Genomic DNA, 26,961 nt, shown 5'->3' on the forward strand with positions numbered 1-26,961 from the left:
AGAACCTAACAGAAGGTATTCGCACACATGTACTAATTTTGAGAAATTACACACCAAGTCAGTAAATAATTGCAATTATTAATTACATGAAATTCCGGAACACACAAAGAAAATTAGTATTAGATCCCAAATATAATACATCGAAATTCAGCACAGTCAAAGAAAAGTTCAATCAAACTAATATTATAAATGTAGAGTTCATAAGGATTATTTATCCAATTGTCCAGATTCCCACACTGAAATGTTCTTTGCTTCACAGTTACACATTTGAATCCCAAATGTTCATAGGTATCCGAAATTAATGCAATCCTTCCAAAGATTATCCATTAAATGAATGTCCATCCCATCGTCCCGTTGTCAACACGTGTTTCATCCCGGGAGTGCCCCTGGATTTCGTCAGGACCTCCTACAACAATATTTACATATATACTCTTATAGTACATCTTGTAAATATCAAAGTGCTATCATATGTCAAACTAGGTGCGCTGTGAGAACCCAAAGTATTACATAATATATTCTATCTAACCCCATTTTATGTGTCCTTTGTGATTAAATCAAACCAGGGTGAGCAGACTATTATCTGTAACTCATACCACTCCTGTGAGCAGGCATATTTCAAGGTGATTTCATTTAGGTGACCGTTCCCCTCCTACTACTCGAGCAATACCTTATAAAACATTCATGTGAACTGAATCCATGCTGCAACCCTACCTTTCAAGAAAGCTCCACTTGTTAGATTGTTAATGCGTCCCTTGTTCTCTAATTGCCTTTATAAGAACTTCTGCTGAGATAAAATTAGAGATAAGTTCTCCGAATCTCCACTAAATTCATTTGTATGAAGTCTCAAATTATGCCCTTTTTGCATCTTACCGCTATTTTGTGTTTCTGTAGCGCCAAATAAAGTCGATTTTCTACACGCTCTAATCCTGCACGCGAGTACGCTATTATGTCAGTCTCCCAATATCTCAGAGCCGAGGCTCCTCGGCTGCCAGCGCTTTATACAGCTATCCAATGTTAAAAATCAAAGACGGACAACAGCGTGAGAACGTCCGTGTGATCCTCATGATAAAAATAGAAGACGGACTCCCCTAGTCCGAGAATTTCAACTAATGTATATTTAATGTCGAGACTCCACGTCGCTTCTTAGATTAGGAGCCCCTATCTTGGTTTCTGTGTAATATGGTGAATACAACATGAAATTCACCCTAAATCTATTATCTTAATGGTGTCGAGACAACATATTACTATTCATATTCTTGACTTACGACTCCATTTAGCCCAAAGTGTACTGGTATCCCAGTACTATCCATAGGACCCTAGGTTTATATGTACCCCAATTCTGATTACACACTGTCAGGTAGGTAGAGTTAGAGTTAGAGATAAATAAAATATAATAGAGTGTAACCCACCCAATCTAATAAGTACTGACCTCCAAATATTAGTTACGTATCTCCTAAGAAGTACTCCATTTCATAGTCAGTATTTAAACCCTGTTCTACAGCTCTTAATTTCAAAATCCAGTATGACTCCTTTCTCCTAAGAGCTAATTCCCTATTTCCACCACAGGGGTTAACTGCACAATGATCGAAACCAAAAGATTTAAATGTTTTATACTTAGCCTGTACTTGGCATACCTTCCTATGAGATGCTATGGGGTAACGCTCATCCTCTAAATTAATTGCCCTCCAGTGTTCGGAGATTCTACCCTTTAACGGACGTATTGTACTACCTATATATATCCTGTCACATTTGCATATAATCATATATACCACAAACTTCGTATTGCAATCTATATGTGATTTAATGGACACTAGGTTACCATTATAATCAACAAATTCCATCTTGGGCTGCCAAGCCCATTTACATACTGTACATGAACCACATTTGAAGAAACCTAAACTATGCTTCCCAAGCCAATCTAACTTCTTTCTCTCCAGTGGGTAGCTCGGGCTCAGTATATTATTGAGGGTATTACCCCTTCCATATACAACATCAGGACGGTTACCAATATATTTCTTAGGTACACCATCCTGAGTTAATATTGACCAGTATTTTTTCATACTCCTAATCAGTCTTTTAGACTTCTCCGTATAATCTAAAATCATCCTAATCTTCTGATCCTCATTTTTTTCTAATGTGTCACCCTTATATATACCTGGACCTAGTGTCTGTCTGTGTAAAATTTCCCTCTATTCCCGCCCTCTGACACAGCCTGCACCTATCCTTGCTCTCTCTGCACATACACCCTTACCAACCACTTTGCAATCCACCATTCACAAGTCCAGCCATGCTCTATACACACACAGACAGATGTACTACTTACCAATTTACCAGCCATCTCCGACTTACCTCTGCTTTGCCGCCATAAGTCACCTGGTGCTGAGCCCGGGATTTGAACCCTGGTTGTCTGGGTGGAAGTCAGGAACTTACCCACTGGACCACACTGGCTTCCATGTCTTTAGCTTGTCAAAACTTCCCTATATCATGGATATGAAGTGTCCTGTGCAGTGGAAGCCATAAGCAATGACATCACAACCTTTATGTTGCTGATAGGGTCTGTGGCACAATCCAAACCCATCTAGGAGCTATGGCTCAGTGGCAAGGTCTAGTGCCTCTGGTGCAGTAGGCTATCCCTATATAGGGGTTCGAATCCAGCCCGCGCCTCTAAAGTACTTTTAGGTGGAAAAAAATAAGTCATTTCATTTTTTTTATTTCGAAAGATTATTTTTACTTTAAAAATTTCAGGAATAATGTAAGTACTTTTGTTTGCATTGTTAGCCCAAATTTAGAAATCTTGCCCCCTCCACCCCACCTTCCCTCTCCCTCCTTTTGCTCAAGTAGGTACAATAGGAGCAAAGCCTTATTTTCATTAATCAATGTATTGTTTTTTTCCTCAAATTGGTGTTTTGGAGAAGAGAAAAAAGGCCCAAAGAGGGGCAAAACTAAGCTGTATTATGTGAGGTGGGTGCCATCCATTTGCTGTGCTGTGCTCTGCTGTGCTGTGCAGCCAGGCCAGGGCTTTGGGACTGGGATTTTAAACACCCCATTCATAGTCTGCAGCTTTTACCATAAGCCCACGAACGCCCAAGTTCTGTATAGAGGATTACTGCAGGGAATTCTGGACCCTGCTAAATGAGGGTGGGGTCCTTATATGTAGGCCTTTGAGTGAAAAACTCCTTAGCCTAAGACAGTTTGGCAACTTTGGAAATCTGCTGAAGCCCATGTTTTGAAGGCCGTATCACAACATCACAGAGGAAGCTCAGCAAAGTAATCATGGGAGAACATTATTTGCATAGGACAGCCCCTTTCTCAATCCTATTATTATGCTGCAGTTGCCATGTAGCATTACTAGAGGGCAGCAGTTTGAAGATAAATCTACAGAGAGACTTTAAATCTGTTTGCTGAACTACTTCTTGTTCTTGTTGTTTTTTTATCAGCGTATAGAGTGGCGGACTGGAATGACAAGAGTGAATGAGCATTGAGGAATGGTTGGCCTGTATTTGTGGTGAAGGGGGTGCGGGCTTTGGAAGGAAAACTGCAAGATAAAAGTGTCAAAGCATAGATGCTTGCAGAGAGATAGAGTGAGTGTGCCTTCTGTCTCTTTGAAGGGACATGTGAAAGAAGAACAACAGATCCAGCATCCTCAGGTGGGAGAAGCATGGAAGAGTATTCACCCCAAAATGAATATACTCACACCATCTCAAAGCTTCTGAGTGTGATATGATGCTTTGCAGAATGAAGGATTTGCCATGTTTGGTGCATAGATGTGCACAGTTGGGGATGCGCTTGCCAGAATATCAAAAGCACACTCTTTAGAAGTGTCCTTACAGCCGAAATGTCAGGCACTCTTTTGGGATTATGAGGTCTAGAAAAACCACCCCAAGACACCTTATAACATGTCCTGCACCGGGGCCATGAAATCATGGGCAGACCATCTCCCAAGAATCCTAACACAGGTTCCTTGTTTCCCCTCTCAATACCATAACCACAGTAGGCCTGTGTGCGAGGTTCCCTTTTGGCTGGTAATAGAAAGTGCCTGAAACCTGAACCCCAAGTCCTCCACTCCCCCCTTTGCCCCAGTCTTTCGTGGTACCCCCGCTCAAAAGAAAGGGCGCAATAAACAAGAAAGTACATAGCACTCCCGAAAAAACACATGCTGCATCATTCTGTGCCTCCTAGCCCCCCTGTAATAATGCACCCCAACACCCCTTTTGACACTGCACCCCCAAATTTGCTCCCCTCCTTCCCCTTTACTACCACCACACTGGAGCTTGGAGAGGCATAAAAATGATGGGGTCCATCACTAAAACCCCCCTCCTTTGTAATCACCCCGTTTGTGGGTGGGGGCACTCTGCTTGTTTGCCAGCATGGGCTGCGCTGCCCTATGCTTCCTCTCCTGCACCCCCTCTTGCTCAATGGCCTAGACTCCTCCTACTTCTCTTGAATCACTGCCACACCACCCCCTCTTGCTCTCTCCCCCTGCTCCATTTACGTCCCCCTTTCTCCTCTAACTCCATCCACCTACCTCTGCTATCCCCCTACTCCCCCTCTCTCACTCTTCTCCTCGACCACCCCTGCTATCCTCCTAGGCTCCGCCTACTCCCCCTCTATCTGCAACTCTCTTAGCCTGCTCTTCTTGCTCCGCCCTCCACCTCATGTGCTCCCTCTATTCCCGCCCTCTGACACAGCCTGCACCTATCCTTGCTTTCTCTGCACTTACACACTTGCCAGCCACTTTGCAATCCACCATTCACAAGTCCAGCCATGCTCTATACACACACAGACAGACAGATGTACTACTTACCAATTTACCAGCCATCTCCGACTTACCTCTGCTTTGCCGCCATTAGTCACCTGGTGCCGAACCCGGCATTCGAACCCTGGTTGTCTGGGTGGAAGTCAGGAACTTACCCACTGGACCACACTGGCTTCCATGTCTTTAGCTTGTCAAAACTTCCCTATATCATGGATATGAAGGGGCATATTTATACTCCGTTTGCGCCGAATGTGCGTCAAAAATTTTGACGCACAATCAGCGCAAACGTTGCCCCATATTTAAACCCTGACGCCCGCGGACGACAAAAATCCGCAATGTGCGTCATTTTCTGGATGCGGCAACCCGCCCTGCGTTAATGATATGCAGGGTAAGCGTTCCCGTCCAAAAAACGACGTACACTCCCGTGCGCCGTATTTATGCTTCCGGGCAAAAATGACTCTCGGCCGGGAGGCGGAGGAAAAAAATGACGCAAAGCCTGATGTGCGTCAAAATTTAACGCCTGGGTCAGGGCAGGCGTTAAAATGTGGCAAACACACCTGTATTTAATTAGAACACACAAAATAAAACAGCAGAGCAGCAGAGCAGCAGAGCAGCAACAGGGAGACATGGAGGTGATTTTTCTTCAGCGTGCACGTAGACGCAGAGCCCTGCAGCAACAACAGCAGCTACAACAACAACAGCAGGGACCCCAAAGGCAGCGCAGAAGGCAGGAGAGGATATTCCGCCCAAGAACAACCCTGCATGGCCTCAGGGAACACAACATCATACAAAGGTACCGGTTGAACTGGCAGGCCATTCAGCAGCTGCTGAGAAATATTGAACAGCAGTTGGCCCCCACTTTGGTGACACCCCACACCATACCAACAGAAACAAAGATGCTTGCCGTACTTCACCTGCTGGCAAGTGGCTCGTTTCAGACAACTGGTGCCCTGGTTGGTGGAATATCACAACCATCATTATCCGCATTCCTGCCAAAAGTACTGGATGCCATCATTCGCCTGACACCCCTCCACATCTGCTTCCCTAACACACTGCAGAAGCAGCAGGAAACAAAACAGGGGTTCTACGCCATCAGTGGCTTCCCACACGTCCTTGGTGCAATCATCTGCACACACGTATGCCTTGTGCCACCTGCTGCAACAGAACACCTCTACCGCAACAGGAAGCACACACATTCAATCAACGTGCAGGCCATAGTCGATCACCAAGGATTGATCAGCAACATTGTGGCTAAATATCCTGGGAGTGTACATGACGCATTCATCTTCCGTCACAGCACCATCAACCAACACTTCCAGGATGGATGGTATGGCAATGGACTACTTGTTGGTAAGTACAAAAATCCAACTTATATACACACTGCACAGCAACCCTCTAGGACAAACAACACATACACCACAATAGAAACACCTAGCCAGGAACACACTGAGGTCCTCACATCACTAGCCATGTTTCTGAGGTCACCATTGAACCTGTCACACATTGGAATTTACTCTACAGCTTAATGTGAAGACATTAATGAGTGTGGTTGCCTAAATGTCACCTTGCAAATTGTAAGTGTCACAATAACCTGTTCATTAATACATTGCATAAGTCTTAAGGTATGGGATGTCCAGGGTACTTTCATATGAACGTGTTAACTACACTTTCATGTTTTAACTCTGCATGGAACTATCATCTCACCCCCAGTGAAGACACACGGACTCGTGTATCACAAGTCACAATGCTAGGGAGGGCACACTGTACTGAAAATCCAAATGCACACTGCTGACAAACGGTTAGCTAACAAACACTTGCTCAGCCAAGGGAAAAACTCAATGCAAAAGTTTTCTCCTACAAGTATAGGTTGTCACATTAGTACACAAAAGAGTCACAGACAACACAAGACAACTACTGCCATCAAAGGTCTGTACAAGAGTGCCTCCTACATCTAATTGATCCCATTCTGTGTTTCTCTTTCAGCTGATCAGGGGTATGGCATCCAGCCTTGGCTAATGACACCATTTGGGAACCCGACTACTGCTGCAGAGCGGGCATACAACGACGCCCATAAGAGGACACGCAGCATTGTTGAGCGGACCTTTGGGATCCTAAAGTCAAGGTTCCGCTGCCTTGACATCACTGGCGGTAGCCTACTATATTCTCCAGAGATGGTCTGTAGGATCATACTCACTTGTGCCATATTGCACAATATTTGTGTAAAAAGGAACATTCCCCTCCTTGAACCAGACCCAGACATGCCTGAAGACGACGAAGAGGAGGATGCTGGCCTGCAACAGGAGGGGGAACAACCAAACACGGCAGCTGGAGTGCGTAGGCGCCAACAGCTTGTAAATAATTTATTTTCATAATTTCTTATATCAATACTTATTGCACAATTGTAAATAAACACAGATATCAAACACCACATCATGCTTTGGCCTATTCATTTCTGCCCACCTTTAGTTTGAATTTGCTGAAGAAGAATGTCGTCTCATTGAGCAATAATGACATAACACTCATCACACTAAAAATATACACCACAAATGTCTGCACAGAGGCTAGGATGTTTCATGATACATTACCATCCACAGAGGCCAACAGGAGTACAAATGTTGCGATGACACATGCCTGATCCAGACACCTGAGACATTCTCTCACTCAGCACAAAAATGTAGCTCATTTTAAAGTCTCATTACACTTGTTCAGGGACAGGGTGGGACCATCCATGTGTACATGACCATGTCCTCAATGGCTTCTCTCTATTTTTGCTACAAACAATGCCCAATTGGAACAAGATTAGCTGCCACTAACTCATGAGGAGACCTTGAAGTTACAGTGACAACATACATCCAGAAAGTTGATAGTGGATCTACATTCGCCCACACATATAAACATATGTCATCCAATCAACCAATTATTTGCAAGCAGCCGATCACAGTAGTGTCCCAGTTCGAACCTAGCAGGAAGAATGTAACATGCCACTAAACCAGGTAATGCATAAAGGGCCACATACATCAACAACCTATTTGTCATCAGCACATGAGGAACGCCGAGATTTAGCAAAACATTTCTGTGCAAAATGGTATGTCAGATTGCTCCTAATAATCAATAGGGCAAACGTCAAATGGGCTAATGGGATTATTAAATGGCTAACAGTGATTCATACCCTATGGCCTTCAATGAGCCTGCTGCTGCAGGTTTAGCATAACAGAATAAATGAATGCCATGGATAAATTAGCAAATCTGGAAGGGCAAACCCTCGGGTGCTGGGGGCCTAAGTCCACCTCTACCGCCCCCCAAATATACAATAATTATGTACATGTGAAGTAAACACATGCATAAGGCGCATGTGTGGCCTACATGTCAAAAGTAAAACACATATAAGATACACAAAATCATTATTAGGACATGGTTAGCCCCATAAAAAGTGTAAGTGACAATTGCACTACCTGTTTGGACTATAGATAAATGCATTACCGTGATAAATGTGGGCACATTTTTCAGAAGGAATACATCCTGGTATCCCATTCATCATTTCAAAATAGCCATCAGCAATTACCCAAAATATGTGTACAAAAATGGTTAATAACCATTTTGAGCAATCATTAATATTACAGTGTGAATGCCTTCTATACATCCAATAAGGGACATGTGTCATAGCTAACCACAAATGTGTATCACATAGCACCGTTTGCTCATGACAAAGTTCCTTTCACAACTTGAAAAAATGAAGACATTTTTGTCAAAATGCGTCAAATTTCCACGCATACAGCATGGGCGTCATATTTTTTTGACGTACAGGAGTGCACAGAATGCAGAGTCAAAAAAAATCCTATTAAAAATAATAGATTAATATACTGCATTACATGTCCATCATATTTTCTATGATGCATCATATTTCCACGCATACAGCATGGGCGTCATATTTTTTTGACGTACAGGAGTGCACAGAATGCAGAGTCAAAAAAAATCCTATTAAAAATAATAGATTAATATACTGCATTACATGTCCATCATATTTTCTATGATGCGTCATATTTCCACTCATACAGCATGGGCGTCATATTTTTTTGACGTACAGGAGTGCACAGAATGCAGAGTCAAAAAAAATCCTATTAAAAATAATAGATTAATATACTGCATTACATGTCCATCATATTTTCTATGATGCGTCATATTTCCACGCATACAGCATGGGCATCATATTTTTTTGACGTACAGGAGTGCACAGAATGCAGAGTCAAAAAAAATCCTATTCAAATAATAGATTAATATACTGCATTACATGTCCATCATATTTTCTATGATGCGTCATATTTCCACGCATACAGAATGGGCGTCATATTTTTTTGATGTACAGGAGTGCACAGAATGCAGAGTCAAAAATAATTTTCATATTTGGTTCTCATATTTGCCAGAAAATTACATTTCTACTGTAGAACTGTAAACTCAGCCTCACACAAATGTAAGGGAACAATGAAGAAATTAGTTTTGACTCTGCATTATGTGCACTGTTATGCGTCAAAAAATATGACGCACATTCTGTATGCGTGAAAATATGACGCATAACGGAAAAATTAAAACGGCGGCCATTTTATGTAGGTAGTGATGTAATAGGATATCCTGTTTACATAATCTGTACTGTGAGTTTACTTTCACTTTCACTTTGCAGTCTCAGATTCTTCTAGACTGTGTGGCTGTGTGAAAAGTGTTGTCCTGTGTTTTACTGCTTTTGTGTCCTGTGTACCTTGTATATTGTGCTTTTGTGATCATAGTCTTGTTGTCTAATATTGTCTTAGTCTGTTTTGTATACTTTTGTCAAATCCAGTGTTTCTTTTTTTTGTCTGTAGGAGTCTGTTGTGGGTAGTTTAAATTTGGGGTTAGTTGGGCTATTTTTCTTAAGTTTCCTTTTTCCTTCACTACTCTACCTTTCCCCATTTCCCCCTTTTACTTTTTTTTCTAATTCTTTACCCTTTCTAATAGTAAAGATGTTAGGTAGGCCACGGCTTGCCAGGATGGGTGATGAGGAATTGGGGGGATTCATTTGGCTTGTTTGCCATTTCCTCCCACTCATGCTGGAGGCTGGGGGCTGTGTGATACAGGGGTATCACACGGAGGCACGTAAAGTCCGGTGGGGGAAGGTGCGCCATCACTTCGTCCGGGTGTACGGTAGCATGAGGAATGACCATCAACTCAAGCACCGCTGGGCTGATCTGATATCCAGGGAGCAGGATCTGCTGGACCACCTGGGAATCAGGATTGGTGGCCATGTTGGTGAGTACAAATCAATTACATGTGAATAATTGAAAGCTGTGTGGGGACATGTGATGATTGTTACCCAATCTGCTAGATAAGTAGCTGACTGTGTGTAATGCTAGGGAAACCTATTGTGTATTTGTTGCACAATGTGTAGGAAGACCAATGCTAGCAGTCAGATGGCTCATGTTTGCAACACATACCGGATGCCTGTAGCTGTATGTAATGTAGTGTTGCCTTTGTGTCAGACAAGCGACACGTTAATGCCTCGATTTGAACTCTACAGGTCTGAATTGCCAGTGAAAAAGGGATGTTGAAACATCATACCTACATATGTAGACGCCATAGCTAGACAGAAATTTGTAAACCCAAAATGATGCTATAAATGAGTGGTGCCTTCACATCACATGGAGTTAGCTATGTTGTCCACAGATATGTCACATGTGTGTCTGGTTGGTGTGTGTTGAAAATGACCACCTAGCCTGTTTGAGTTTGAGGGGTCATGCAGTCCTCAAGTAAACAGCTTTTGGATGTCTCTCTGGGATGCACATGAAAAGATGAATGCAACCCGATATTGTTGGGGCATACTAATGGAGGTGTATCTTTGACACCACATGACTGTCCTGGCCACTGCATGTGTGTAGTAGGGTGTGTAACTGTAGCAGGAGACTCATCCAATGTAAATGTTGATTAAGAATTCTTCCATGCAGTATGAGCATGTGTGAAAGTGTATCATTTCGCATGTCATATTCACGCAGTGTCATTGTAACTGCAATTGTTTGTCAGTGCACGGAGTCTGAGTATATTCTTCCTTCCATGCTTTACAGGTGGACCTGCACCGTATACCGTGGGAGAGATGGCTCATTTTGAGGACCCCGACACCTAGAGTGAGTGTGGCCTGAGTGCTATTTTTATTGTTTGCTAGTGATGCATGATGGACTACTGTGTGTTCAACAGAATTCAAGGTTTGATGCGCTGCCCGTTCATTGGTATTGTTGCATTAGTGGGATTTCAAATATCACTTCAGTGTCTGTAGACCAATGCTTAGCCATCTCTCAGATTTAGGGGCTGTAGGTCATTCCAGTCGGCCCACTATGGGGAGTGGGATGAGTCATGTGGAATACACTGGTTAATGTAAGAGTTGCTCTGGGACTTGGCTTGGACTGAGTCTGCATATCAGACTGACATTCTCCCAGATAGCTTCTGCAAAAGGCTTGTATTAAATATGCAGCTTCCGAGTTGAGGATGGACTGAGTACACTGTAGGTTGGATCTTCCGGGGCCATGTACTTCCACAAGTTCATTGGTGTTGTGTGTGGAGGCAAATACTTGTTGAGCTTTCTCTACACTCCTGGGTGTGCATTGAATCTGGGATTGTTGGTTGTTCTTCCCACCCCACCCTCAAAGACTGCCATGTGATTGGGAATAGGGTACCTAGGACTGTAGCAACCAGTATGTTACACATACTTGTGACCTTTTGCAACTTAGTTTAGAACCTAGTGTACACATTCGGTTAGGGCACATGGGTTCAATATTTGCAAACAACAATTTACAAATGGCATTGAGTGAGGGTTGTGATAGTTATCACATAGAGTGACATATGTAGTGAAGTCAGTATGCGGAAGAGGTTCAGCCATAATGTCAGCTGCATTAGCCATTATTTGGATGAGAAGTTTAGGCTGATGTCACCCATCATGTAGAGACATGGATATGCTAGGTGTGAGATGGCCTTTTGTATGCAGGCTTCACATGTACTTCCTCTGAGACTTTCAATGAACTATGTTGTGACAATTGCTGTAACAAATACAGTACAAGTAATGTGCAAATGACCCATTGTGCAATTCCACCCAATGCATTTCCTATGGTAAATAGTTGCAATTTCTCTTCACAGCTGCAAACATGAGTGCTGCAGAGAGACACCAGTTTGAAAGTCGTGCCATGCGATACCGGCACATCCTGCAGGTGCAGTCGGGGTACAGGAGGATGGCCCGCAAATACCAAGCAGATCGGGCCTCCGGGGCATGGTGGGCCTCACCACAGGGTGGCCCTACATTGCCCACAACAGCCACCACCACCACATCCACCAGGTCTCCCCAAGTGGCCCCAGCAACGGCGGGGACAGTTGACCCTGCCTCGTCAGCAAGACCTGGACCCAGCCATTTTCAACACCCAGGACAGTCCAGTGGGCATACAACTACTGCCACACCGTCCACCTCGGCCAGCACACAGACTGCAGCAGCCCCTCCTGTAGACCCAGCCGCATTCCTGGCATTAAGCCGTAAAGTGGACAAAGTTTTTTCAAAGGTGGACAAGCTAAGCCAAGATGTGGCATATATTAAGAAAAGGGTTCGGTCCATCAGGCGGACCCTACGGAGGGCCAACCTCTAGGACTTTTGCCATGTTTTACTTTTACCCCTCCCCTCTCTCCTCTTTCCTATTTTGTACTGATAGTTGGGTTTTGGGGATTAGTGTTAGGTTAGTGTAGGTTGTTAGCTTAGTTAGTGTTAGGGAGGAGGGTGGGGGGTCCTTATTCTTTCTATTTTTCTTTTTTGGGTGGGTGGGTGGGTGTCAATGTTGGGATTCATGTTTGTTAAAAAAAAAAAATATATATATATATATATATATATATAAAAAATCACCCAAAAAATATATGATTGTTTAGGATAGTATAGTATGTGTGTAGGTTAGTATGTGTTGTCCTGCATGTGTCCTGTCTCATAATGGTGGGTGGGGGGTTGATGTTTAGATCGTTTCGTTATATGTGTAGAGTAAGTTTAGCTTAGGTTAGTTAGGGACAGTTGTGGGTTAGTAGAAGTCAGGTTAGATTAGTGTAGGTATGACTTTTCCCTTAGTTGCCTCTTGTGTGAATAAATAGGAATAAACATATAGTTAACCCTTTGCATGATGGGTTAAGTGCTACTTTATCATGGCCTTGACATCAGTGTAGGTGAATGTTTTTCTATGACATTAGTGTCCTATGCTACCCACCACAGAAAATGGAGATTTAACATGCCAGCTACCCGTGTGCTAACTTGGTAAGTATCCACCATTTGGGAGACCCACCATTGGTAGTTTACATCGATCACCAAGGATTTGTGTTGATGAGTGGGTATTCTACATCACAAAGTGTGCTTCCAGACTTGTTATTGTGGGTAATTGAATAGGTCGGACTGCAGTGTGATGTTCAGGGAGATCTTTGTAGATGAGGTGTTGTTAACACTCTTGTCTTGTTGCCTTCATTGCTGACCTAGAACATGTGTGTAATAATTCAGCATGACTTTCCTTCATGGAAGTATACTCAGAAAGGGTGATTGATGCAGTGTTTTCTTTTTTTGTTTGCTTAGATTTTGCTGCATAATTTCATGTTTTAGTATTGCATGGTGCCTACATTTATCAGCCACCATTAGTTGAGTTGAATTGCTATAGATGGAGCATTATTCTGTCCAACACAGCATGATTGTGTGTGGTTTGTCCCTTCATCAGTTAATCTCCTCAGGATGGTAAGGCTATGATGCAATCCTGGCCACTGCACAGATGTATCAGACTACATGATGTCAGGACAGTTGTATTGACAAGCTACATGGTTGCCACACAGGCACTTTAGAGTTATCTACTGCACAGTTGATGTGTCAAATAACACAGAGACATATTAGGTGTGCAAGTGCTATTTATTGATAGGTGCAGTAGTGCAAAATGTCCATTGTCCATGTTTGCTGAGTCCGTTCTGGTGCATTCTTACATGGTGATCCTACAGAAGGGGTGTGGATGATGCTCCTGACATGCTGGGGTGATGTCACAGACAGTGCAGAGGGACAGGATTTGGCAAATAGTAGGAGAGAGACATTCACTGGCAATGGTGACAAGTCATACAGTGGATAGCAGAACAGTCATTGAGTGTAGGTGTAGTGAGACTGGCATTTGACAAAACGTAGGACCTTGGTCAAAGTAGGCCATGGTGCAGGGACTAGTGCTTCCGTGTACTCTTCCGTGAGAATGTGATCTGTTCCATGTCTTCTTCTTCTGATGTGTGTGTTGCCTGGTTTGTCCTTGTTGTTGTTGGTTGTGAAGGGGCAACACACACCTCAGTGTTAGAAGACGTGGAGTGAGACATCCCGGGGGCTGCTCCCTGTGAAGTTCTTAAGGGCAGTACTGCTGCAAGGAGGGCCTGCTGGTTTTTGAGAATAGCAGGCACATCACGATGGTAGGCAGCCAGGTCGGCCCTGAGGGGTTCAATGTTGCATTCGTGCACACGTTGACTGGATTGCAGTTGTAGGTGTTGTGTCAACTGGATGACAGCTGTGCTGATTTCCTTCTGTGTTTTTGCAAGTTCCTGCAAGAGAGATGTTAGGGCTTGCATTGCAGCTGCCTGATCTGCAAATGACGTCATGCACGAACGCACCCCCTCAAGGCTGGCTGCCATGTTTTGCATCCCCACCCGCACCTCCTTGGCCAGCTCCCGCTGTACACCAACTACAGTTCTTTCAAAGCTAGTGCCAGTGTCGTCAGAGTCCTCAGCTGTGTTGGAGCTGGCAGGTCTTACAATTGGGGTGGTGGGTGGGTCTTCTGTCATGGCTGCTTGTTCTCTGCTCCTCCTTGTGACTGAAGGTGGGGTCTGGAGGGTTTCAAGGACCTTTTGGATGGTCTCCTGGGAAATGTTTATGGGCTCGTCATCCATGTCATCAGGGAAATCAGGGACAGGCATATCGGCAGGAGATCCATGTTCCTCTGCAATGAAACAGGGTAAAATTAGTGTGTCTGTGTAGTGACAATTTTGCCGTAACATGCAAACCTTTTGATGACTTTACTTTGTGCTCTGGTTTGGTATTGGTATCTGCTGTCCTTCATATGGGCATTGTTATAGGCCGAGGGCCCACCTGTGTGTCACATGTATGATATAGAGTTATCAGACTTGTCTGCCTAATCGCCTCTAGGTGTTGCTTTGTACCAATTAGGGAATAGCCATCTTTTTGTCCTACTTGACCCTCCGTGTATATCTATTCGTATGGAGAGACATTTTGTTGCGTGGGCTCTCATTATCCTAAATGAGACTACTGGATTTCTAGGCAGCAGGATAGCTAACGGTGTGGGGGACTGAGTCTGACCCACTTGTAAAGAACTCTGTCACCCTAATTTTTTTTTGTGTGCTCTGGCTAACTAGCAGTACCTCATGTCTCCCACGGCAAAGAAATGATTAGGCAGCCGAGTGCATGACATCTTTGGAAGTTCTCAGGGAAGCCGTGGTCACTCAGATCCAAACCAACTCTCTCATTTCCAGTATGATCTCATATACAAATGACAAAGACAGTATTTGTTTTATATGATGATTTCATAAAACAACTGAATTTTAGATAATAAGGCGTGAGCCGCAATAACCCAAACAATACGACATGGTAGAATTGAAATAGTCACCAGGAGAGTAAAACATTAGAACAAAGCTATCATGGTGCCTAACAGTTTGTACTCTCCCTCTGCTTGTTCTATTTAGAGCACAGCATGATAAGCTTCTAGCTTGCCTTTCCGAATCACTGGGGAGACATCAGCCCTCATATCTAAGCAAAGGCCTGTGATCTGGTTCAGCATCTGCAACAAGGCAGGCAGCGTCTAGTTGTGGTTCTCTGTTCGGAAACTCCCTCTTGCGTGTATTGGGACAAGGAAGTGATTTTATAAATAACATGTCATCGTGATCACAAAATGTCCCTACGCAGGAATGCCAAATCGAAACTCCTACCACGTCTATCGACAATGTACCAGACTGTATCCTTGACTGAAGCACAGAGTGAATATGTTATGGAGAACTCCAGTGCTGAAGTATGCAAAACAGTGTGAAATGTATAAAAAACAACACCGTAAAACTGTCTATTTGAAAAATAACAGTACGAAGCCTATTAAGAAGCATTTAGTGCAAAGTGCACAGAGGCTCTAAGCTGTCAGCAAATGAATAAATACATTCAGGGCAAAGTGCACAAAGGCCTAAAGCCTGAAGCTAATGTGCAAAGTATACGTAAAACTTACCACACTACACTTTCACTGGCTGTGGGTGTTGTGATTGCCCTGGCAGCACACTTGCCTCTCAGGACCTGCCCCAAAAACTTTTTATTCACATTGACCTAAATGTTATTGTTATGTGGCATATCCTATGCATGGCAATGTTAGGATGTGATATGGATGTAAACATTGTTGATGTTTCTAGATGATGTTGGGTAATGTGTGTTTAATTGGATTGCCCTGTTTATCGTATCAATGTCCTATTTGGTTCTCAGACTATGCAGGTGTGTTTCAGTGACCAGTTGCATGTGTCCCCTCCTCAATGTTGTTGTCTGAGCAGTATGACATTAGTGATGTTGCCTTGTTAGCCAGGCACGTGAGGGACCCTGACGTATGCAGCATGTGTGTGTCCTTAGTGCTGTGTGGTTCCTATTGCTGTTTACTTTGGCTGATGTATGTTTCTACTATGGGCATTGGCATTTGAGTGTACTGGTGCCTTTGTCTTATTTCTAGAACTAGTTGCAGATGTCATCCTCACCCCCTAATTTAGGTAGGTATGTTCCATGGGGAGGTTCCTGCCATTTGCTACTATAGCTGCACAGAGATCAGAGGTGTTATTGTCAACTGTTGTTGCAGTTACATTGCAGTTGTTGTTTTGGCTACTGGATTACTGATAGGGACATAGTTGATGTAGGATACATTTTGACTCACGAGTGCCTGGATGTAAGTTTGACGTAGTGGCCTTCCCACCTGTTGCTGCTTTCCCTTAGCTCCATTGTTGTCATGACAGGATGCCCCCATGGGACTGTTGTTGGTGCTGTATTTTGTCGTGCCCCAGCTTCTGTCTGTGCTGGCCATGCCCCCCTGCCGCTCCCCTTTACCCATGCCACTTCATATATATGCTGACTTACATGCATTGTGTAGTAGGTATTCCCCCCCCGGTTGCAGTTATCATTATTGCATTATAATTCCCCATGTGACTTACCCTGCATGTGCGTTGTCTCGTGGTAGTCTGCGCTGTCCTGTCCTTGAATCCCTGTGACGATCTCCTCAGGGATGACGGCTGCGACCATCTCCTCCATGTGGTCCAGGGCCTCCTGGTGTGCTGGACTCCCCCCTCCAGTCTGCAGAGCTGCCTTCCTGTTCCTGGCCATTTTTTCCTTTGTCCTACGTTTGCAGTCATGCCAGCGTTTCTTACACTCGGTGACTGTTCTGCGTTCTTCAGCCACACTGTTGATCTTGTCCACAATTTTTTGCCATATGGCCTCTCTCCTGCTGATTGGCAACTTAGAGGTGATGAACAGTTGGTGCTGGTGTTCCGTCACCTCTTTAACCAGAATTTCCTGCTCCTCTGCACTGAAGCGACACTTTCTTTTTTTTCTATAAATGTCCTGGTTCCTGTATGGATCATCCTGGCTGGTTCCTTGTCTGCTGTCATCTTCCTGGGGTCTGCTGTGGCATCTGGGATCCATTTTGGCTCTCCTCTGCTGAAAGGGCAGTGTTCGCGGGTGAATTTGACGCTATTGCGTCAAAAAAAACGCGCTTTCCGGGTTGCGCTGTCATAATTCGACCCACAGTCATTTGCGTTGCGTTAACGTTGGTTTCCTTTACAACTTGACGTCGCTGTGTGCGTCACGAAATAATGACTCCCACCTGTTGGTTGCACCGCCATGTGTCAAAGTATAAATTTTACGCCCGCACGGCGCATCGAAATGGCGTTAGCCGGCAGTAATTTTTTTGAGGCAAAACTGCGACGGCGCAGCTTTGCGTCAAAAAGTATAAATATGGCCCGAAGTGTCCTGTGCAGTGGAAGCCATTAGCAATGATCACAACCTTTATGTTGCTGATGGGGTCTGTGGCAGAATCAAAACCCATCCAGGAGCTATGGCTCAGTGGCAAGGTCTAGTGCCTCTGGTGCAGTAGGCTATCCCTATATAGGGGTTCGAATCCAGCCAGCGCCCCCAAAGTACTTTTAGGTGGAAAAAAATAAGTCATTTGATTTTTTTTATTTCGAAAGGTTATTTTTACTTTAAACATTTCAGGAATAATGTAAGTATTTTTGTTTGCATTGTTAGCCCACATTTAGAAATCTTGCCCCCTCCACCCCACCTTCCCTCTCCCTCCTTTTGCTCTAGTAGCTACAATAGGAGCAAAGCCTTATCTTCATTAATCAATGTATTGTTTTTTTCCTCAAATTGGTGTTTTGGAGAAGAGAAATAAGGCCCAAAGAGGGGCAAAACTAAGCTGTATTATGTGAGGTGGGTGCCATCCGTTTGCTTTGCTGTGCTGTGCAGCCAGGCCAGGGCTTTGGGACTGGGATTTTAAACACCCCATTCATAGTCTGCAGCTTTTACCATAAGCCCACGAACGCCCAAGTTCTGTATAGAGGATTACTGCAGGTAATTCTGGACCCTGCTAAATGAGGGTGGGGTCCTTATATGTAGGCCTTTGAGTGGAAAACCCCTTAGCCTAAGACAGTTTGGCAACTTTGGAAATCTGCTGAAGCCCATGTTTTGAAGGCCGTATCACAACATCACAGAGGAAGCTCAGCAAAGTAATCATGGGAGAACATTATTTGCATAGGACAGCCCCTTTCTCAATCCTATTATTATGCTGCAGTTGCCATGTAGCATTACTAGAGGGCAGCAGTTTGAAGATAAATCTACAGAGAGACTTTAAATCTGTTTGCTGAACTACTTCTTGTTCTTGTTGTTTTTTTATCAGCTTATAGAGTGGCGGACTGGAATGACAAGAGTGAATGAGCATTGAGGAATGGTTGGCCTGTATTTGTGGTGAAGGGGGTGCGGACTTTGGAAGGAAAACTGCAAGATAAAAGTGTCAAAGCATAGATGCTTGCAGAGAGATAGAGTGAGTGTGCCTTCTGTCTCTTTGAAGGGACATGTGAAAGAAGAACAACAGATCCACAGTCCTCAGGTGGGAGAAGCATGGAAGAGTATTCACCCCAAAATGAATTTACTCACACCATCTCAAAGCTTCTGAGTATGACATGATGCTTTGCAGGATGAAGGATTTGCCATGTTTGGTGCATAGATGTGCACAGTTGAGGAGGCGCTTGCCAGAATATCAAAAGCACACTCTTTAGAAGTGTCCTACAGCCGAAATGTCAGGCACTCTTTTGGGATTATGAGGTCTAGAAAAACCACCCCAAGACATCTTATAACATGTCCTGCACCGGGGCCATGAAATCATGGGCAGACCATCTCCCAAGAATCCTAACACAGGTTCCTTGTTTCCCCTCTCAATACCATAACCACAGTAGGCCTGTATGCGAGGTTCCCTTTTGGCTGGTAATAGAAAGTGCCTGAAACCTGAACCCCAAGTCCTCCACTCCCCCCTTTGCCCCTAGCCTTTCGTGGTACCCCCGCTCGAAAGAAAGGGCGCAATAAACAAGAAAGTACATAGCACTCCCCAAAAAACACATGCTGCATCATTCTGCGCCTCCTAGCACCCCTGTAATAATGCACCCCAACACCCCTTTTGACACTGCACCCCCAAATTTGCTCCCCCCCTTCCCCTTTACTACCACCACACTGGAGCTTGGGGGGGGCGGCATAAAAATGATGGGGTCCATCACCAAAACCCCCCTCCTTTGTAATCACCCCGTTTAAAGGGGGGGGGGCACTCTGCTTGTTTGCCACCCCCTCTTGCTCTCTCCCCCTGCTCCATCTACGTCCCCCTTTCTCCTCTAACTCCCACCTCTGCTATCCCCCTACTCCCCCTCTCTCACCCTTCCCTTCAACGTCTCATCAACCACCCCTGCTATCCTCCTAGGCTCCGCCTACTCCCCCTCTATCTGCCCCTCTCTTAGCCTGCTCTTCTTGCTCCGCCCTCCACCTCATGTGCTCCCTCTATTCCCGCCCTCTGACACAGCCTGCACCTATCCTTGCTCTCTCTGCACATACACACTTACCAACCACTTTGCAATCCACCATTCACAAGTCCAGCCATGCTCTATACACACTCAGACAGACAGACAGATGTACTACTTACCAATTTACCAGCCATCTCCGACTTACCTCTTCTTTGCCGCCATCAGCCACCTGGTGCCGAGCCCGGGATTCGAACCCTGGTTGTCTGGGTGGAAGTCAGCAACTTACCCACTGGACCACACTGGCTTCCATGTCTTTAGCTTGTCAAAACTTCCCTATATCATGGATATGAAGTGTCCTGTGCAGTGGAAGCCATTAGCAATGACATCACAACCTTTATGTTGCTGATAGGTTCTGTGGCACAGTCAAAACCCATCCAGGAGCTATGGCTCAGTGGCAAGGTCTAGTGCCTCTGGTGCAGTAGGCTATCCCTATATAGGGGTTCGAATCCAGCCAGCGCCTCCAAAGTACTTTTAGGTGGAAAAAAATAAGTCATTTGATTTTTTTTATTTCGAAAGGTTATTTTTACTTTAACAATTTCAGGAATAATGTAAGTATTTTTGTTTGCATTGTTAGCCCACATTTAGAAATCTTGCCCCCTCCACCCCACCTTCCCTCTCCCTCCTTTTGCTCAAGTAGCTACAATAGGAGCAAAGCCTTATCTTCATTAATCAATGTATTGGTTTTTTCCTCAAATTGGTGTTTTGGAAAATAGAAATATGCCCAAAGAGGGGCAAAACTAAGCTGTATTATGTGAGGTGGGTGCCATCCGTTTGCTTTGCTATGCTGTGCTGTGCAGCCAGGCCAGGGCTTTGGGACTGGGATTTTAAACACCCCATTCATAGTCTGCAGCTTTTACCATAAACCCACGAACGCCCAAGTTCTGTATAGAGGATTACTGCAGGTAATTCTGGACCCTGCTAAATGAGGGTGGGGTCCTTATATGTAGGCCTTTGAGTGGAAAACCCCTTAGCCTAAGACAGTTTGGCAACTTTGGAAATCTGCTGAAGCCCATGTTTTGAAGGCCGTATCACAACATCACAGAGGAAGCTCAGCAAAGTAATCATGGGAGAACATTATTTGCATAGGACAGCCATTTCTCAATCCTATTATTATGCTGCAGTTGCCATGTAGCATTACTAGAGGGCAGCAGTTTGAAGATAAATCTACAGAGAGACTTTAAATCTGTTTGCTGAACTACTTCTTGTTCATGTTGTTTTTTTATCAGCTTATAGAGTGGCGGACTGGAATGACAAGAGTGAATGAGCATTGAGGAATGGTTGGCCTGTATTTGTGGTGAAGGGGGTGCGAGCTTTGGAAGGAAAACTGCAAGATAAAAGTGTCAAAGCATAGATGCTTGCAGAGAGATAGAATGAGTGTGCCTTCTGTCTCTTTGAAGGGACATGTGAAAGAAGAACAACAGATCCACAGTCCTCAGGTGGGAGAAGCATGGAAGAGTATTCACCCCAGAATGAATATACTCACACCATCTCAAAGCTTCTGAGTCTGATATGATGCTTTGCAGGATGAAGGATTTGCCATGTTTGGTGCATAGATGTGCACAGTTGGGGAGGCGCTTGCCAGAATATCAAAAGCACACTCGTTAGAAGTGTCCTTACAGCCGAAATGTCAGGCACTCTTTTGGGATTATGAGGTCTAGAAAAACCACCCCAAGACACCTTATAACATGTCCTGCACTGGGGCCACAAAATCATGGGCAGACCATCTCCCAAGAATCCTAACACAGGTTCCTTGTTTCCTCTCTCAATACCATAACCACAGTAGGCCTGTGTGCGAGGTTCCCTTTTGGCTGGTAATAGAAAGTGCCTGAAACCTGAACCCCAAGTCCTCCACTCCCCCCTTTGCCCCTAGCCTTTCGTGGTAACCCCGCTCGAAAGAAAGGGCGCAATAAACAAGAAAGTACATAGCACTCCCGAAAAAACACATGCAGCATCATTCTGTGCCTCCTAGCACCCCTGTAATAATGCACCCCAACACCCCTTTTTACACTGCACCCCCAAATTTGCTACCCCCTTCCCCTTTACTTCCACCACACTGGAGCTTGGGGGGGGCGGCATAAAAATGATGGGGTCCGTCACCAAAACCCCCCTCCTTTGTAATCACCCCGTTTGTGGGTGGGGCACTCTGCTTGTTTGCCAGCATGGGCTGCGCTGCCCTATGCTTCCTCTCCTGCACTGGCCTAGACTCCTCCTACACCCCTTCTTCTCCTGAATCACTGCCACACCACCCCCTCTTGCTCTCTCCCCCTGCTCCATCTACATCCCCCTTTGTCCTCTAACTCCCACCACCTACCTCTGCTATCCCCCTACTCCCCCTCTCTCACCCTTCCCTTCTTACTCTTCTCCTCAACCACCCCTGCTATCCTCCTAGGCTCCGCCTACTCCCCCTCTATCAGCCTGCTCTTCTTGCTCCGCCCTCCACCTCATGTGCTCCCTCTATTCCCGCCCTCTGACACAGACTGCACCTATCCTTGCTCTCTCTGCACATACACACTTACCAACCACTTTGCAATCCACCATTCACAAGTCCAGCCATGCTCTATACACAGACAGACAGACAGACAGATGTACTACTTACCAATTTACCAGCCATCTCTGACTTACCTCTTCTTTGCCGCCATCAGTCACCTGGTGCGGAGCCCGGGATTCGAACCCTGGTTGTCTGGGTGGAAGTCAGGAACTTACCCACTGGACCACACTGGCTTCCATGTCTTTAGCTTGTCAAAACTTCCCTATATCATGGATATGAAGTGTCCTGTGCAGTGGAAGCCATAAGCAATGACATCACAACCTTTATGTTGCTGATAGGTTCTGTGGCACAGTCAAAACCCATCCAGGAGCTATGGCTCAGTGGCAAGGTCTAGTGCCTCTGGTGCAGTAGGCTATCCCTATATAGGGGTTCGAATCCAGCCAGCGCCTCCAAAGTACTTTTAGGTGGAAAAAAATAAGTCATTTGATTTTTTTTATTTCGAAAGGTTATTTTTACTTTAACAATTTCAGGAATAATGTAAGTATTTTTGTTTGCATTGTTAGCCCACATTTAGAAATCTTGCCCCCTCCACCCCACCTTCCCTCTCCCTCCTTTTGCTCAAGTAGCTACAATAGGAGCAAAGCCTTATCTTCATTAATCAATGTATTGTTTTTTTCCTCAAATTGGTGTTTTGGAGAAGAGAAATAAGGCCCAAAGAGGGGCAAAACTAAGCTGTATTGTGTGAGGTGGGTGCCATCCGTTTGCTTTGCTGTGCTGTGTTGTGCAGCCAGGCCAGGGCTTTGGGACTGGGATTTTAAACACCCCATTCATAGTCTGCAGCTTTTACCATAAGCCCACGAACGCCCAAGTTCTGTATAGAGGATTACTGCAGGTAATTCTGGACCCTGCTAAATGAGGGTGGGGTCCTTATATGTAGGCCTTTGAGTGGAAAACCCCTTAGCCTAAGACAGTTTGGCAACTTTGGAAATCTGCTGAAGCCCATGTTTTGAAGGCCGTATCACAACATCACAGAGGAAGCTCAGCAAAGTAATCATGGGAGAACATTATTTGCATAGGACAGCCCCTTTCTCAATCCTATTATTATGCTGCAGTTGCCATGTAGCATTACAGTACTAGAGGGCAGCAGTTTGAAGATAAATCTACAGAGAGACTTTAAATCTGTTTGCTGAACTACTTCTTGTTCTTGTTGTTTTTTTATCAGCCTATAGAGTGGCGGACTGGAATGACAAGAGTGAATGAGCATTGAGGAATGGTTGGCCTGTATTTGTGGTGAAGGGGGTGCGGGCTTTGGAAGGAAAACTGCAAGATAAAAGTGTCAAAGCATAGATGCTTCCAGAGAGATAGAGTGAGTGTGCCTTCTGTCTCTTTGAAGGGACATGTGAAAGAAGAACAACAGATCCACAGTCCTCAGGTGGGAGAAGCATGTGAAGAGTATTCACCCCAAAATGAATATACTCACGCCATCTCAAAGCTTCTGAGTATGATATGATGCTTTGCAGGATGAAGGATTTGCCATGTTTGGTGCATAGATGTGCACAGTTGGGGAGGCGCTTGCCAGAATATCAAAAGCACACTCTTTAGAAGTGTCCTTACAGCCGAAATGTCAGGCACTCTTTTGGGATTATGAGGTCTAGAAAAACCACCACAAGACACCTTATAACTTGTCCTGCACCGGGGCAAAGAAATCATGGGCAGACCATCTCCCAAGAATCCTAACACAGGTTCCTTGTTTCCCCTCTCAATACCATAACCACAGTAGGCCTGTGGGCGAGGTTCCCTTTTGGCTGGTAATAGAAAGTGCCTGAAACCTGAACCCCAAGTCCTCCACTCCCCCCTTTACCCCTAGCCTTTCGTGGTACCCCCGCTCGAAAGAAAGGGCGCAATAAACAAGAAAGTACATAGCACTCCCGAAAAAACACATGCTGCATCATTCTGCGCCTCCTAGCACCCCTGTAATAATGCACGCCAACACCCCTTTTGACACTGCACCCCCAAATTTACTCCCCCCCTCCCCCTTTACTACCACCACACTGGAGCTTGGGGGGGGGGGTGGCATAAAAATGATGGGGTCCGTCACCAAAACCCCCCTCCTTTGTAATCACCCCGTTTGTGGGTGGGGCACTCTGCTTGTTTGCCAGCATGGGCTGCGCTGCCCTATGCTTCCTCTCCTGCACCCCCTCTTGCGCACTGGCCTAGACTCCTCCTACACCCCTTCTTCTCCTGAATCACTGCCACACCACCCCCTCTTGCTCTCTCCCCCTGCTCCATCTACGTCCCCCTTTCTCCTCTAACTCCCACCACCTACCTCTGCTATCCCCCTACTCCCCCTCTCTCACCCTTCCCCTCAACCACCCCTGCTATCCTCCTAGGCTCCGCCTACTCCCCCTCTATCTGCACCTCTCTTAGCCTGCTCTTCTTGCTCCGCCCTCATGTGCTCCCTCTATTCCCGCCCTCGGACACAGCCTGCACCTATCCTTGCTCTCTCTGCACATACACACTAACCAACCACTTTGCAATCCACCATTCACAAGTCCAGCCATGCTCTATACACAGACAGACAGACAGATGTACTACTTACCAATTTACCAGCCATCTCCGACTTACCTCTTCTTTGCCACCATCAGTCACCTGGTGCCGAGCCCGGGATTCGAACCCTGGTTGTCTGGGTGGAAGTCAGGAACTTACCCACTGGACCACACTGGCTTCCATGTCTTTAGCTTGTCAAAACTTCCCTATATCATGGATATGAAGTGTCCTGTGCAGTGGAAGCCATAAGCAATGACATCACAACCTTTATGTTGCTGATAGGTTCTGTGGCACAGTCAAAACCCATCCAGGAGCTATGGCTCAGTGGCAAGGTCTAGTGCCTCTGGTGCAGTAGGCTATCCCTATATAGGGGTTCGAATCCAGCCAGCGCCTCCAAAGTACTTTTAGGTGGAAAAAAATAAGTCATTTGATTTTTTTTATTTCGAAAGGTTATTTTTACTTTAACAATTTCAGGAATAATGTAAGTATTTTTGTTTGCATTGTTAGCCCACATTTAGAAATCTTGCCCCCTCCACCCCACCTTCCCTCTCCCTCCTTTTGCTCAAGTAGCTACAATAGGAGCAAAGCCTTATCTTCATTAATCAATGTATTGGTTTTTTCCTCAAATTGGTGTTTTGGAGAAGAGAAATAAGGCCCAAAGAGGGGCAAAACTAAGCTGTATTGTGTGAGGTGGGTGCCATCCGTTTGCTTTGCTGTGCTGTGCTGTGCTGTGCTGTGCAGCCAGGCCAGGGCTTTGGGACTGGGATTTTAAACACCCCATTCATAGTCTGCAGCTTTTACCATAAGCCCACGAACGCCCAAGTTCTGTATAGAGGATTACTGCAGGTAATTCTGGACCCTGCTAAATGAGGGTGGGGTCCTTATATGTAGGCCTTTGAGTGGAAAACCCCTTAGCCTAAGACAGTTTGGCAACTTTGGAAATCTGCTGAAGCCCATGTTTTGAAGGCCGTATCACAACATCACAGAGGAAGCTCAGCAAAGTAATCATGGGAGAACATTATTTGCATAGGACAGCCCCTTTCTCAATCCTATTATTATGCTGCAGTTGCCATGTAGCATTACTAGAGGGCAGCAGTTTGAAGATAAATCTACAGAGAGACTTTAAATCTGTTTGCTGAACTACTTCTTGTTCTTGTTGTTTTTTTATCAGCCTATAGAGTGGCGGACTGGAATGACAAGAGTGAATGAGCATTGAGGAATGGTTGGCCTGTATTTGTGGTGAAGGGGGTGCGGGCTTTGGAAGGAAAACTGCAAGATAAAAGTGTCAAAGCACAGATGCTTGCAGAGAGATAGAGTGAGTGTGCCTTCTGTCTCTTTGAAGGGACATGTGAAAGAAGAACATCAGATCCACAGTCCTCAGGTGGGAGAAGCATGTGAAGAGTATTCACCCCAAAATGAATATACTCACGCCATCTCAAAGCTTCTGAGTATGATATGATGCTTTGCAGGATGAAGGATTTGCCATGTTTGGTGCATAGATGTGCACAGTTGGGGAGGCGCTTGCCAGAATATCAAAAGCACACTCTTTAGAAGTGTCCTTACAGCCGAAATGTCAGGCACTCTTTTGGGATTATGAGGTCTAGAAAAACCACCACAAGACACCTTATAACATGTCCTGCACCGGGGCAAAGAAATCATGGGCAGACCATCTCCCAAGAATCCTAACACAGGTTCCTTGTTTCCCCTCTCAATACCATAACCACAGTAGGCCTGTGTGCAAGGTTCCCTTTTGGCTGGTAATAGAAAGTGCCTGAAACCTGAACCCCAAGTCCTCCACTCCCCCCTTTGCCCCTAGCCTTTCGTGGTACCCCCGCTCGAAAGAAAGGGCGCAATAAACAAGAAAGTACATAGCACTCCAGAAAAAACACATGCTGCTTCATTCTGCGCCTCCAGCACCCCTGTAATAATGCACCCCAACACCCCTTTTGACACTGCACCCCCAAATTTACTCCCCCCCTCCCCCTTTACTACCACTACACTGGAGCTTGGGGGGGGGTGGCATAAAAATGATGGG

This window comes from Pleurodeles waltl, chromosome 6, assembly GCF_031143425.1.
Source record: "Pleurodeles waltl isolate 20211129_DDA chromosome 6, aPleWal1.hap1.20221129, whole genome shotgun sequence".
Lineage (NCBI taxonomy): Eukaryota > Metazoa > Chordata > Amphibia > Caudata > Salamandridae > Pleurodeles > Pleurodeles waltl.